Consider the following 13114-nt stretch of genomic DNA (forward strand, 5'->3'; position numbering starts at 1 on the left):
ATACTCTTTGCATATGTTTGAATTTCTTGAAGCTTTGCTGAAATGCATAGTTTCAGTCTGCCATTTTCGCTCCCATCCAGGCATCATTGTCTGAAGGACCTATGTCTGTTTCCCAAGTCTGTTTCACTTCTTATATCTTGTACAGGACATCACAGACTAGACTTCGAAATGTCTGTAATATTTTCTCCCCTTCACCCAGTGGACCAATTGTTAGCTTCAGTTTGAGTGGGTTGAACTATGTGTGATCTGCCAGGACCTTTTGGTGGCTCTCTAGTGCATGTCTTTGTTTGAGATGTATATAAAAAAGGAAGTTATGCTTCTCAAACTCCTTTGATAAATCCAGCACTATGCACCTCAAACTCCTTTAATTACTCTAGCAAAGACTTGATGTGGCCATGGTCCCAAACATCACCTATTCTGAATATTCCTGTGGCATTCCATTGTGAGAATCCCCTCAGGTGGTTTACATATTAAAGCCATGTCCTGTAACAGATCAGTGTCTCCCAGGTCACTCAACCATCATAATTAATCAATTGAAGTGTTCTGGGCCAGCAATCAAGGACTACTTCTACTGCTTAGGGGAGGGTCGTAGAAACAGGTCCTCCATAGACGTCATTAAGCCTAAGCAGCTTCGCCATTTCCACAGTTTTTTCTTATGTGGCTGAATCGTCTCTCTCACCAATAGCCAGTCACAGAGTTCTCAGAACTGGGCGGCCCCATAATGCAATTTTATACCTGCCATCTCCAATGCCTCATCATATTATGATTAAACACATTAGCCAAATGCCTCGCTGGGTGCATTGTGGATGTATTGGAAGGTTGAGGAGTATTCATGCACTTTCAGGGAAAATAATTGTGAGGGCTTTCAAAGGAGGACGTGATAAATTAGGAAGGAAAACCTTTTTAAATGGGGCCACTTGTCTCAACTGAAATGGGGTTGGAATGCAGCAAAGTAGGTCATGCCAGGTGATCTTCATGAGAGGTGCTAAGTTTAATTCCCATGCCAGATCTGGGTCTTTGGTGATGTACATCCCTAAATACTTGAAGCAGTCTTGAACAGTCGTCAGTCCAATTTGCTGTTAAGTCTCCCCTGCTATGTCTCCCCATAACCAATTTCCCAAATGACCAGTAGGCCACATATCATACCTAATTTCTCAAGGATTTTCATAAGCATTTGGCCTGTACACTTTAGGAATCTGCTATATAGTACTAGATTATCTGTGAATAACAAATAACAGCTACTGTATCCCCCACTCCAAGTCCAGTCCCTGTACTAGGCCATCCTTTCGGATTCATGTGGCCATTGACTTGTTAGCTAGTGCAAATAATAATGGATAGGGAGGGCAAGTTAGGTATGGGTCTCCCTATATGGCTAATGGGGAGACAGCACTCGACTAAATCATACTTGCCAGAATAGACCCCTGCATATGACATTTAAATAGGACCCAGATCTAAAAACTCTGGAACTGGAATATGTAGTTCCTGTTTAAGGAGTCATAAGCTTTCACAAAATCAGTACGCATGATCATGGAGGTTTTGGATAGAGTCCTTGTCTGCGCCATAGATAAGTGCATGCATTGTAGATTCTGGGCTTGATTTACATTTCGGCAGAGTGGTTACTCCGTCACAACTGTGACGGATATCCCATTCACCAAAATCTAAATCCCATTGTTTCCGATGGGATATCCGTCACCGCAGTGACGGAGTAATCCCTCTGTCAAAATCTAAATCCCATTGTTTCCGATGGGATATCCGTCACCGCAGTGACGGAGTAATCCCTCTGTCAAAATCTAAAGCTGGCCCTATGTCTTTTCGCCATTGTGGACTTAATGCCATTTTCGTTGAGGTTTGTTAGGGAGGAGATTTTTTGGATTAAGCAAGTAGCCAGAGCCTAGGACACAAGTTTCTTTTCTACGTTGATAAGAAAGATTGGGCACTAAAATAGGGGAGCCTTGGTGAGGGTTGTGGGGGCAGGTGTGTCTGTGTGTGTATGTGTGTGGTCCTGGCTTCAGTACTATTACAGTAGTAGCCGTGTGAACTTCTTTGGGGAGGATCCCATCATGTATTGTCTCTTTCACCATTGTTCCAAGGTGTTGCATTGTCTCCAAGGACAATTGTTTAATTAATTCTAATTGGCCTGTGTCACATTTTTAGGTATGGCCTTACTCTACTAGTAGAAACAGACCTCTATGCACTCCACTGTTTACTGTATCTTATTAATTTATCTGTCAGGTAAGTAATTTGTCAGGTAGATACAGATGTTGGTTACGTTGGACAAAAATGTCTCTTTTTCCTTTCCTTGGGCCTTCTCCCTTCAGGTAGTACAGGTGGATGGTGCCCATCAGTACCCTCGAAGTAAAAAGGGAAAAAGGGCAGGTAAGTACTTTGTCCCGTCCACTTAATTACTACACCGCCCATCACCGGGGTGTCTTAAAAGAGGTGACTGTGCTCTAAGCAGTATTGAGAGTAACAGCTATAAGCTGTTTCTATATATATGACTTCAAGAGCGTTTACCACAGGTGTGTCAAATAGTCTCACTGTTGTGCGCCTGTGCACAAAACCATAGTTGTAAAGCAAATAAACCCAATAAATCATTAGGACCACAATGTGCGGCTGCCACCCTCTTAATCCTCATGAGAATCCGTGCAGCGGTTACTTCCTTCTCCCCAGGCTCATACCCTGGCACGCACCTGCGAGAGCCACTCTCCTCCAGTAACGTGGCTGGCAATGTTGCTCCACCGGCGGGTTTCTCTTCCATCTAGGTGGTGTTTCTCGATGCCTTCCTTCTCCGCGTCTCTGGCAGTCGCATGTGGCCTCTCTCTCTACCTTCAGGCAGCTCGGGAATCCCTCAGCAGATGGGATCTTTTGATGCAGTTCCCTACATCCAACATCTTTTTCTGGAGTCTCCTTGTATGCACTTGTGACATGACTGGGACTCCCTTTTCTGACCTCTGGCTACGCCCCCTCTCTTGTGGCAGGCTCTGGTTGAAGGGACAGAGGTCATCAACATGGATTTCCTCATTCGAAGGTCTACAAGCGATGAAAAGACCAGATTGGTTTTCACACAGATTTGGGGTGGGCCATGGCAGTACCCCGTGGTATGTCCTGTTCCATGTGACAGACTGGTATTTTGCCACTGTTCATGGCTGCTAGGACTTCTGATAGCTCATCAACGGGTAGTAACTGCCTCAGTTCCACCCATGCTTCTTCAAACAGGTGAGAGATTGACATGATTTATACAGATTTTGTATATTATCCCAAAATGTTTTCCAATGATGCATGGTCTGATAGTCCTCGGGGAAGGATGCGGGCATCAATGACCACGTTGACTTTTAGGGCTGGGATTAGGAAGTAAACAGTACATGAGTAGAGATGGTGAACTGCTGAATAGTATGTATATTCTCTTACACTGGGATGTCAGTATCTCTTAACGTCTACCAATCCTACGGGGCCACCAAATGGTTAAGGATTTTGTCTGATGAGCAATATGAGACTTCTCACTACACTTGGCCCATTTCCTTGTCATGGTTGCATTGAGGTCTCCTATCACTGTAATGACTAGTGGGGCTTCAGTGATCAATTTACCAAGCTCATTCAGTGGTATGAGTGATGTTAGCGCAGAAACATAGGGCCAGATGTACAAAGCTATTTTGCGGTCGCAAATGGCAAAATTTGCCTTTTGTGACTGCAAAGTGGCCTCGTAACATGTACCATCCCCATTTTGCAAGTCAGTAACCTGTTACCGACTCGCAAAATAGGGATTGCGACTCGCTATTAGGAAGGGGCGTTCCAAAGGCGTCCTTTCCTAATTGCGATTCACTGGCCCATGTATGATTGTTTTGTGACAGTGAATTTGGTTGCAAAACAATTGCAGTTACCACCAATTTAAAATCGATGGTGACCCATTCGCAAACAGGAAGGGGTCTCCAAGGTACCCTCTCCCTTTTTGAGTGGGACGCCAACATGCTTTTTCAGAGCAGGCAGTGGTCTCACGGACCACTGTCTACTCTGAAAAAATGAAACTGAAATGTTTAATTTTCATTTTTGAAATGCCTCCCGTTTTCCTATAAGGAAAATGGGCTGCATTTAAAAAAATAACTGCATTATTTATAAAGGAGTCACAGACATGGTTGTCTTCTGACCTCAGCAGGCAACCATCCCTGTGAATACAGCCATTCACAAATGGGTCGCAAATTGCGACCTGTCTCATGAATATTAATGAGGCAGGTCCCTCGACTCATTTGCAAATCGTAAACGGTGTGGTTGGCACTGTTGTACATTTCGTTTTACGACCCGCAATTTGCGATTCACAAAAAATTACAATTTGCGAGTCACAAAACAAAATGGTCATACATCTGGCCCATAAACACATAAAGTTCAGTGGCTACCTGTTCAGTTCCCTGGAAACGGAAAGGAATCTGCCCAGAATGTAAGCCCTGTGCACTAGGGCATCTTATGTAAGAGAATGGTAACTTCCCTGTTGTTCCTTATAAAGTTAGGCCCAGATTAATACTTGCTTTGTGCCAAATTTGAGTCATTTTTTAAAATGCAAATTAGGTGCAAACCGAACTCCATATTTATACTTTGGCGCTAGACCCGTCTAGCGCCAAAGTTTTGGAGTTAAAGTCATTTTTTGTTTGCGGGAAACTACCTTGTGTCAATGAGATGCAAGATAGGCGTTCCTGTGAAAAAAAAGACGATATGGCCTTAGCGCCATATTTACCCCTGTGCTAAAATCATGCACGGGGGAAGGGTGCCTTCAATATTGGCACTAAGCTTGCTTAGCGCCATTATTTAACGCCTGGGTCAGGGCAGGCATTAGGGGACCTGTGGGCCTATTTCCATGGTTAGAAACCATGGAATGGGCCACTGGTGCCCTTACCTAGACCCATTTACACCCCACCCACACCAGAGAGACACCACAGGATGGGGTCACCCCATCCCAGGTAAGTAAGGTAAGTACAGGTAAGTATTTTAACTAACTTGGGCCCCCCCTACATGGCACTGGGCCCAATGGCCAGGCCCAGGGGACATAAGTCCCTTGGGCCTGGCCACTGGGGTGGTGGGCATGATGTCCATGTGGGTTTTACGTCTAAAAATGATGCTAGTCTGGTTAGAGGCATTTTTATGCCTTTTACCATACTAATGTCAACCTTTGATGCACAACCTCCTGTTCCCCCTACGCCTCCCCCACCCGGCTAGCGTCCTTTTTCATGACGCTAGCCGGGCCTTACCGCCAGCTACTGCCATTCCATTAATATGATGCCCGGCCGGCGTCTTGGAATGGCGCTAGACTGCGGTATATTTTTTCACACAAAACTGCGTCACCTCAGTTTTGCGTGAAAAAGTATAAATCTGGGCCTCAGAATGGAACACTCTTGCATTCACGTTGCATTCACAAGCTGTGCAGGGAGTTAGTCAGTTTCTAGAAAAAAATATGTGTGATTTTCATCAAAGTGAACTTTCCAGGGAATGTAGAGATATTCTCATTTTCCAAAGAATGATTTGTGAGAGCCTCCACAGGGTGATTTACATGGAGCAAAGAATTGCTCAAATAGAAGAAAAATAATTAATGCATGCCTTTGCTACCTCGTTTACTGACCCAGCCATCAAAGGTATGAAGTAGACAGAGGATATTATTGTACAAAGTGATTACAATGCTGTAGTTACCTTTTAGACATCATGATTTGCTTTACAAATAAATACAACAATAGTATACATTTCTAGGTGACTGTTCTAAGCTAGTTCCTCATCACTTTTCGATCGGGTGAAAGTGGAGTATTTTAAGCAGCCCTTAAATTTGTTTGTTTTTCTGGCTTTGCTGCTGGGAGGAAATTGATGGTTCAATGTTATTGATTTAATTAATTTACTATAAGTGTGTTTGTACTGTGCCTAACCCAAGTTATGAAGTATGAATATAATTAGGATGTAATAGGTGGCAAGAAGTATGTTTCAAGACATACATGTAGTCTTTCGGAGTAGTAGATCACCCGTGCATTTTTGTGCAACTGTGATTAGTTATGGGAATTACATGGGAGTGTTAAAAAAATGTATACCATGATCTTTTAATTAAGATTTCTGCTATTCAGTTATGTTTGATTTTTGTTTTTCACTTGTTCTGACTTCTCACATATTCTGTTGTTTAGTTGTGATCTCCAATCATAAGAAAACTATTCAGGCTCATTAGTTTGAAAAATCACTTTAATAGCTTTGGAGTGAAACAAAAAAACATGTGCACTTACTATTGATAGTAAAATGATACAGATAAAAACATAGGGCCTCATTACGACCATGGAGGTCTTAAGACTGCCAGGGCCATGGTGGCAGTCGGACCACCGCCAATGTGGCAGTCCGACAGCCACATTACGACTGTGGCGGTTGCACCACAGTCAGACTGCCAGTTTTCCTCCACTGGAAGGGCTGGTGGTGCTGGCGGTCCTAATCTGCCAGGACAGCGATGCAAGCAGCGCTTTCCTGGGGATTAAGAGTCCCTTCTCCACCGGCGATTACATGGCAGTAGCCTTCCATGTAAAGTGTGACGGAGACGGGGTACAGGGTGCCCAAGGACGGCCCCAGAACTGTTCATGCACTTGGCATGGGGAGTGCAGGACCCCCCCCTGACCAGCCCCATAACGATTTTCACTGTCTGCTCTGTAGACAGTGAAAATCGCGATGGTTGCTCGTGCACCCTACGCACTACAGCATTGGCCGCCGGCTCTATTTTGATCCAGCGTCAATGATGTAGGCTGTTTCCTTTCTGCCCACTGACCCAGCTGGAAACTCTTAATGGGCCCTGCAGCAAGGGGACCGCACTGGTGGTAATCTGACTACTGGAGTTTTGGCGGACGGCATATAGAGCCCACCAGGCATTCTGAGGATCAGTAGCTGAGATCTTGCTCAGTCTTAGGCTCGAGATTAAGAACAGCTTTGCAGTCTCGGAGACCAACCAGTTGGCTTTTCAGGCCTCCTGGCAGGCATTGAGCCAAAAATTGGATGAGGTAGCTGAACGCACCAGTGTGCTAGAAAGGGCGGTCACCCAGGCTAAGTTTGATATCTTGAAAAATGTTTCGCCCATTGATTTGCTGACAAAACAAAATTACCAGATGTGGAAGGACCTGGAACATGTTGAGAACCATGCCCCTAGAAATAACATCCAAATTCTAAATATCACAGAAGCAGAGAAGAAGGATGATTTAAAGGGTTTTATTATATCACTCCTTAAGGTTACAGCTTTTAACAGTAGACCCAAAGTAAATCTGGAGCTAGAGTGACAGCCAGTCCAGATTGACCCATTCAGGAGGAATCTGAACCTGCAAAAATGCAGAACGATCATGGTTAATTTCTTGTCATATACAATGAAAGAGCTAATCGTAGGAAATGTGCTAAAAAATGGCCCGCTTACTAGCAATGGGTATACCTTTATCATCAGGTCAGATGTTTGTAACGCCACGGGACAATGTCAGTGGGAGCTAGGGAGTAGACTGGAGGAACTCAAGAAGCTGGACGCTAGGGCTCAACTAAAATTCCTAGCGATGCTTCACATCATGCGAAACAATACTATGTATAACTATTGGAGGGTTGAGGAAATGGATAAGCTAATTGAGTCCATTAAGGGAAACGCTTGTCATTGAGAATGGTTCAGGGCTTTGGATAATGCTGACCTTTAGGCGGGCCATAGGTGCTAGTGGGGGTCTTGTCTTGTGTTATGCACGTGTTGGGGGGGCATCGAAGGAATATTGAGGGTCAGGGTTTTCTTGTTTTGCGCTGCCTTGGCAGCATCCATATGGTATTTGAATAATGTCAGGTAGTGAGGGAAGGGGGTAAAGGTGTTCACCAGGTGGGGAGCAGTGGGAGAAAAAAAATATTTTGGTCCTCATGATCACAGACTTTTAACGCAATTAAATGGAATAAGGTCCAGCAGCAATGCAATAGGCAGTATTGGTAAACTATGGGCGATCAATGGTTTGAATGAGGGGTATAGGTAAAGAAATCTGATTCCTAACGGAACTGAATGTGATAAGCTCCAGGAGGAGGCAGAACATGGTTTTACAATATTTGCAAGACAGTTCAGCATATACAATGATCTTGCAAGAGACCCATTTGAAGGCAGTAGAGAGTTGGGGGCTGTCCTCACAGCAGAATTGGATGGGACAATATGCGGTCTTCGACCAAGCCGAATTCTCTAAAGGGGTGGCAGTTATTGTGTAGGGCAGATGGGTTGTAGGTTAAATGAAGTGCCACAATTATAGCTTTCTATGCTCTGATTTTTATGGCCTGAATTCAGATGATCCCTCTCGCTTTTCTACCCTGGAGTGGAACCTTTTAGAGGTGCTCCTGCCAATAGTCCTGGAAGGAAATGTTATTACTTTATTGGATGTAATTCTGGACAGATCTACTAGGAGGGATAGTATCAATACCCCTAGGGTCAGGCAGGCCCTTGAAAAGTATGTTGCAGGATATGGGCCTGGTGGATGTGTGGTGACATAGAATTGGACAGCAGAACCTTTCTGATCATACAGTTGCGACAGTGCTGATGGAACTTCCCATTCAATGAAAGAATTCTAGATGGACTGTCAACTGGGCACTCCTCGGATACAGCCACTGGGAAGACTTTGGAAATGGTCAGTCAGGCCTTCTTCACTGATAATATTGGGTATGTCTCCCTAGCTATAGTCTTGGACACTCATAAAGCTTTTATTCGCGGGGGTCCTTTGCAGCCAGGCTGCTTATAAAAACAAGAGGCTAGAAAGGAGCTGGGGTCCCTTGGCAAGAAATACGCCATTTAGAGGCTCTTCTATAAGTGGAGACCTCTAGGGTAGAGCAGGGGCAACCTCTCAAGTGATTGGAAGAGGCACAGAGAAGTTATAAAATTTTGCTTGAAGGTAAGTGTCGGGAAAAATGGCAGGGGAAATGTGCTAGACGTTTCATGCATCATGGAAGGAAGCCACCTTGGTGCTGATTTTGAAGCAGACAAAAAGTCCTAAGAGGGCGGATTTATATAGTCTGATCTCATAGTTGAACACCGACTATAAGGTTTTGAGGGTGTTGCAGTTCAGCCAGAATTTTATTTCCACTCTGTAGAGGCTTTAAGAAACTCATTCAGCTCGAATTCTGCTGAATGGGGTACTGACCAAGAGTTTCAATATTCACTGAGGTACTAGGAAAGGCTTTCCCCTCTCCCCTCTTCTTTTTGATATCCATATGAAACCATTTGCCCAAAAGCTCAGTGGTATCTGCAAGTAATTCCATTCGCATCATAAGGGTTTAACACTAAGATTGCTTTATATGCCAATGATCTGGTTGTTTATACAGCAGACCCGGCTGCGACAATTCCTAGAGTGGAGGAATTAGCGGAGGAGTTCCGGTCCTTCTCCAGATATTCCATCGATAAATGTAAATCAGATATAATATGTTGGAATATTCCTGGGCAGCAGGGGGCACGAAGCCAGGATTTAGATATTTGAGCATATCCATCCTTCAATGCCTAGAGGCAATCCTGGTTTATAACATGTAGAGGGTTGCTAGAGATATCGACAAGTCACTTATTAGATGGAGGAATCTCCCATTAACCATATTTAGGTGGATCGATCTGATCAAAATGAGCATTCTTCCCAAGTTGGCACACCTTTTTAATTGTATTCCACATGCTTTTCACAGTTCACAAATTGTTATGATCCGGAGGAAAATTACATTTTATATGTGCCTCTGAAACTGGCATGAAAGAAACTGAAGCAAAGGTTGGAGAAAGGTGTCTTGGAATTACCTGATCTGGCGAAGTATTGTGATGCTTTTCAGATTAAAAACTATAGGATGCTATTCAGGACACCAGATTTTACATGGCGTCAGTTGCTAACGGCTATGACAAAGGATCTGGGGAGTGTGGGGAGTGTGGGGACTTGTGGTTCTCTGTACAAGTTTGGTGATCCAAAATATTTTTTTAAATGAGGCTAAACGTAGAAAATGCAGCCACTAGGCTTTCGTATAAAATCAGGAAGGTCGTCGGTATAAAATACTACTTAGATTTCTCCCCTATCTGGGACTCCCCAGGCATGACTGAATGACAGCAAGATAGCTTGAGTCTTCGTTTGCGGGATGCTAGAATAGTACTGTGGGGAATTTCTTTACTCTGCTGTAGGAGGCTGGCCTGATTTGTAGTGGGTACCTATGGTACTTACACCTTATACGAGGTCCAGTTATCCCTTATTAGTGAAAGGGAGACAGTGTCTAGAAGCCAGGCTCTCTAGAGATAGCTGTAGCTGAGCAGCCAAGGCATATCTAGGAGACATGAAAAGCTCATGCAATACTATTGTAGTCACACAGTACTCTCACGCATGAAAGAAAATACTCAGTGTTACAAAAATAAACGTACTTTATTTTAGTGACAAAAATACCATGGAGACTATACCCCTTTAGGAGGTAAGTAATAGACAAATTACTAGTATGCAGAAATAGGCATAAAAACAGTTAGAAAATAGTGTAATTAGTGAAAATCACAATAGTTAGAAATGGGCCTTGGGGGAACACAAACCACATACTAAGAAAGTGGAATGTGAATGTTGGTTTCCCACCTAGGCAAGTGTAATGTGTAGAGGGACAGTCTGAGTATTAGAAAACACCAAAGGTAATACTAGAACCCACCCCAGAGCCCAGGAAAGCAGGAGTAAAACACAGTAACTTCTAGAACACACAGGAACATGACACAGAAGATATTGCAAGAACCAGAAGAGACTGCAAGACACCAACAGTGGATTCCTGGACCTGAAGACCTGTGGAAGAATGGGTCCAAGAAGCACAGAAGAGTCCAGGGAGAACAGGAGCCCCTGCTAACCTGGATGAAGGTGCGAAAGGAGACCCACCGGTGAAGAACAACAGTCAATACTGCACCCAAGAAGACAGATCCGGGCTCCTGGTTGGTGAAGATGATGTCCTACGCCGGATGGTGGATTGCAGTCTGCTTTGCGTCGCTGGAGTCCGCCGACAAGCCTTTGCACACGCAAAGCTCGCAGTTAGCGGAAAATGGTGCTGCCCGGGACCAGGAGGGACCTGGTGGACTGTACCCAGGAGGGTGAGTCAGAGAGGGCTCTCAGCAACTCAGAGAGCCCACACAGGACCAGGCAGTGAGCACAGGTGTCCCACAGCATGGGGACAAAGGAGGTGCAAAAGGAGTCCCATGCAGATCTAATACAATGGCTCCCATGCCACCGGAGAATCACTCAGGAAGATGTGCACTGCAGGATAGAGTTCTGGGGGCCAGAGCTGCATGGTGCACAAATAACTTTGTGGAAGGATGCCAACAAACCTTGGCAACCGCAAAACATGTAATGCACAGGGGTACTGTCTTGCATGAGGAGGCAAGCTCTTACCTCCACCAAAGTTGGACAGTAGGACGTCAGGACCGTCAGGACCACTTCAGTCCACCACCCGTGATGCAGGATCCACTCAGCTCGTCAGGAGAGGGGATCCACGCAGCTGGTCGTCGATGCAGTGAGGTGCCTGCTGAAGCAGGGGAGTGACTCCTTCCCTCTAAGGGAGATTCCTTTGCTCTTTTGGCGCAGGCTGAAGACAGGCTGCCCTCTGAGGATGCACGACCAGGAAACAATTGTAGTTGCTGGCAGGAGCTGAAGATACAATGTTGCAGAAGTCGTCTTTGCTTTTTTGTTGCAGTTTGTAGAGTTCCCGGAGGGTCCAGGTGCAGTTTATTCGGTGAAGTAGAAGATGCAGAGGATTCCTGCTGGAGTCTTGCAATCCGAATCTGAAGAACCACCCAAAGGAGAGAACCTAAATAGCCCTGAAAGGGGGATTGGTCAGCTAAACAGGTAAGCACCTATCAGGGGAGGGCTCTGACGTCACCTGCTGGCACTGGCCACTCCCAGAGTTCCCTGCCAGCTTGGAATCCAAGATGGCAAACCCGTGGTCCCTCTGGAGAAGCTCTGAGCACCACCCCTGGGGTGGTGATAGACATGGGAGTGGTCACTCCCCTTTCCTTTGTCCATTTTCACGCCAGAACAGGGACTTGGGGTCCCTGAATCGGTGTAGACTGGATTATGCAAAAAGGGCACCACATGTGCCCTTAAAGCATTTCCAGTGTCTTGGGGAGGCTACCCCTCCCAAGCCTGGAACACCTATTTTCAAAGAGAGAGGGTGGAACACCCCTCTCCAAAAGGAAATCCTTTTTTCTGCCTTCCTGGGCTTGAGCTGCTCAAGCAACAGGAGGGCAGAAACCTGTCTGAGAGGTGGCAGCAGCTGGGGTTGCCTGGAAAACCTCAGAAGGCTGGAATGGCAATACTGGGGGTCCTCTAAGGAGCCCCGAGAGTGCATGGAATCATACATCCAATACTTGCAAAAGCTTTGGTGTATGATTCCAACATTTTTTATACCAAGCATGCCTATGTTCGGAGTTATCTTCATGTAGCTGGACATAGGTATTGACCTGTGTCCAGTACACGCGTAAAATGGCATCTCTGCACTCATGAAGTCTGGGGAAATGGTCCTGGAAGTTGTGGGGGCACCTCTGCTAGTGCAGGGGTGCCCTCACACACAGGTATTATGTACCCTGTCTTCAGGGCTGGAAGGCCTGCTAAAAAGGTGACTTATAAGTGGCCTGGTGCAGTGTAAATGGGAGTGAAATGGTGCATGCATCTTTTCACACAGGCTGACATGGCAGTCCTGCAGAAGCCTATGGGTCACAAAAGATATGCTGCAGCCCATAGGGACCCCTGGAACCCCAATGCCCTGGGTACCAAGGTACCATATACTAGGGACTTACAAGGGGCACCAGTATGCCAATTGTGGGTGAAACACTAGGTTACCAGTATGCAACAACAACATTTAGAGAAGAGAAAGCATAATCACTGGGGTCCTGGATAGCAGGATCCCAGTGAACACTGTCAAGCACACTGACATCAGGCAACAAATGGGGGTAACCATGGCAAAAGGAGGGTACTTTCCTACACAACTCCTCCCCCAAATGAGGGACAATAAGGCTAACCTTGCCCAGATGAGTCTTCATGGTCTAAGTGGAAATATTTGGAGAGTCCATCTGCATTGGAGTGTTTACTCCCAGGTCTATGTTCCAATGCAAAGTCCATCCCCTGTATGAAAATAGGCCACCTCA

At 45.4% G+C, this 13114-nt stretch overlaps 1 protein-coding gene across 1 annotated transcript in view; it reads left to right on the forward strand.

Annotated features, from left to right (window-relative positions):
- The window catches only part of LOC138261625 (SCO-spondin-like), a 1514343-nt gene that overhangs the window by 314985 nt on the left and 1186244 nt on the right, over positions 1-13114 (forward strand). The window lies entirely within an intron of this gene.

Source organism: Pleurodeles waltl, chromosome 10 (assembly GCF_031143425.1).
Source record: "Pleurodeles waltl isolate 20211129_DDA chromosome 10, aPleWal1.hap1.20221129, whole genome shotgun sequence".
Classification (NCBI taxonomy): Eukaryota; Metazoa; Chordata; class Amphibia; order Caudata; family Salamandridae; genus Pleurodeles; species Pleurodeles waltl.